The sequence below is a fragment of the Elaeis guineensis genome, chromosome 6 (assembly GCF_000442705.2).
Source record: "Elaeis guineensis isolate ETL-2024a chromosome 6, EG11, whole genome shotgun sequence".
Classification (NCBI taxonomy): Eukaryota; Viridiplantae; Streptophyta; class Magnoliopsida; order Arecales; family Arecaceae; genus Elaeis; species Elaeis guineensis.
The window spans coordinates 12,332,578-12,335,526 of NC_025998.2; positions in this window are offsets into that span (position 1 = coordinate 12,332,578).

The following is a 2,949-nucleotide window of genomic DNA, read 5'->3' on the forward strand; positions in this document are numbered from 1 at the left end:
GTACCCGGCTTCAGTGCCGAGTACCAGTTTCTTGCTGCTCCCTTCAAAGTAGACGGGAAAGCCCGGCACAAGATGGCGTCGGGGGCACCATGAAGCAGCATCATCGTTCGGAAGGCCTCCAGGTGGTCCACCGGGTCCGACGTCCCGTCGTAGCTTTCAAACTGGGGGAGCTTGAAATTCGGCGGGATCGATTCCTGCATAATCATTTGGGAGAAGGGAGGGTCAGTGCAGATATCCTCACCGTAAGTGGGAGGCGCATGGCGGAGTTCTTCGATCCGCCGGTTCATCTCCTGGAGCCTCCGGTCCAGGAAGTCCTCTCGACTCCGAGTCTCGAGGGTCCTTTGGCAGAACGGGGGCAGGGATCTCCCAGGGGTGGAGTCGTGGTCCGATTGAGGGCTCTCCACCCTTGGATTCGCCTTCCCGGGAAGGACGGGGCGGCTGGCCCAGGTGGCCCGCCCACCGCCGGGTTCTGGCATTCCGGAGATGCCTCTTCCGGATGCGCCGACGCCTGCGGCGGCTGCTGCTGCATTGCCTGTACGGCCTCGACGAGGCCTTTGACCTGCTGCGCCAGCAAGTCAAACTGCTCGACGCCGACCGCCGTCGCCGGAGGGGGAGGAGGAGCTGGCTGAGAAACGGGAGGGGAGGTCGGAGCCTGAGATCTGGCCGCGGAGTAGATGACGGAGAGATGGCCGGAGACGGCTCCGTCGAGCGCTCCTTCAAGAACAAGGGTGCTGCGAAGACATGCACCCTTCCTCTAGCGCCAATCCTGTTGGTGCAAAAATCCGCCTGCACCGGAGAAGCTGGAGTTGAGGAAGCCGCGGTCGCCGCCGGGACCTGCAAGGGAAGTCTAAACCGGAGGTGGGGTTGCTCCGGCAAGACCCTCCGACGCTCAAGTCAGTTCTCTGCCTCAACAAGAATGGAGTGCTCGAACGGAGAATTTAGCAGAGTTTTTGAGATAAGGCAAAAGAGCTTAAGGAATAACGTATCTGAGTTCCCCCTTTTATAGGCGGGGGAGGCAACGGACTGATGGCGAGTTTGTAACCGCCTGGTAGTGGGCCGCCCACGGTCAGGGGAAATGATTGCGAAAGATAATGGAGCAGGCACGTGGGCATCGCCTCGCCTTGCTACATGGAATCTGTTATGAGGGGTGGAGCAGCGTCCGTCGCCAGGAGAATCGCATGGTATCCGTCGCAGGAGGTGGAGCAGGTTTGTGGCCGTCACTGTGGCTTGCCAGGGGATAGTGGAGCTGTGCGGAGTCCGCCACAGGAAGTGGAGCAGGGCGGCTATGGCTGCTGCGGCTTGTCAGGGAATGATGATACTGCGTGGAGTCCGCCACAGGAGGTGGAGCAGGGTCGTGGCCGCTTTGAGGGCCTGTCAGGGGTCGTGGATCTGTCGATTGAAGCTCGGTAACGGCCGGAGCCCAGTTTCTGTTGAGGTGCGGGTGAGGTCCTCCTGGCGGTAGGGGTCGTGGTCCGAGCCCGGCTCCCGTAGAAGTCCGGCGGAGCTGCTCTGATGTCGTCGGTAGAGCCCGGCTCCCGTAGGAGTCTGGGCGGAGCTGTACTTGCTGATGGCGGTGGAGCCCGGCTCCCGTAGGAGTCCGGGCGAAGCTGCGCTGCAAACAAAGTTAAGGGTGAAGTCCGCTCCGATAGGAGTCCGGGTTGAGCTTACCAGCAGTTGATACTGAGAGCGGAGCCCGGCTCCCGTGGGAGTCCGGGCGGAGCTGTTCTGAAGTTGGCAGCGAAGTCCGGCTCCCGTAGGAGTCCGGAGGGAGCTGCGCTGATGTCGTCGGTGGAGCCCGGCTCCCGTAGGAGTCCGGGCGGAGCTGCGCTGCAAACAAAGTTAAGGGTGAAGTCCGGCTTCGATAGGAGTCCGGGTTGAGCTTACCAGCAGTTGATACTGAGAGCGGAGCCCGGCTCCCGTGGGAGTCCGGGCGGAGCTGTTCTGAAGTTGGCGGCGAAGTCCGGCTCCCGTAGGAGTCCGGAGGGAGCTGCGCTGATGTCGTCGGTGGAGCCCGGCTCCCGTAGGAGTCCGGGCGGAGCTGTGCTGCAAACAAAGTTAAGGGTGAAGTCCGGCTCCGATAGGAGTCCGGGTTGAGCTTACCAGCAGTTGATACTGAGAGCGGAGCCCGGCTCCCGTGGGAGTCCGGGCGGAGCTGTTCTGAAGTTGGCGGCGAAGTCCGGCTCCCGTAGGAGTCCGGAGGGAGCTGCGCTGATGTCGTCGGTGGAGCCCGGCTCCCGTAGGAGTCCGGGCGGAGCTGTGCTGCAAATAAAGTTAGGGTGAAGTCCGGCTCCGATAGAGTCCGGGTTGAGCTTACCAGCAGTTGATACTGAGAGCGGAGCCCGGCTCCCGTGGGAGTCCGGACGGAGCTGTTCTGAAGTTGGCGGCGAAGTCCGGCTCCCGTAGGAGTCCGGAGGGAGCTGCGCTGATGTCGTCGGTAGAGCCCGGCTCCCATAGGAGTCCGGGCGGAGCTGCACTTGCTGATGGCGGTGGAGCCCGGCTCCCGTAGGAGTCCGGGCGGAGCTGCCTGCAAACAAAGTTAAGGGTGAAGTCCGGCTCCGATAGGAGTCCGGGTTGAGCTTACCAGCAGTTGATACTGAGAGCGGAGCCCGGCTCCCGTGGGAGTCCGGGCGGAGCTGTTCTGAAGTTGGCGGCGAAGTCCGGCTCCCGTAGGAGTCCGGAGGGAGCTGCGCTGATGTCGTCGGTGGAGCCCGGCTCCCGTAGGAGTCCGGCGGAGCTGCACTTGCTAATGGCGGTGAAGCCCGGCTCCCGTAGGAGTCCGGGCGGAGCTGCACTTGCTGATGGCGGTGGAGCCCGGCTCCCGTAGGAGTCCGGACGAAGCTGCGCTGCAAACAAAGTTAAGGGTGAAGTCCGGCTCCGATAGGAGTCCGGGTTGAGCTTACCAGCAGTTGATACTGAGAGCGGAGCCCGGCTCCCGTGGGAGTCCGGGCG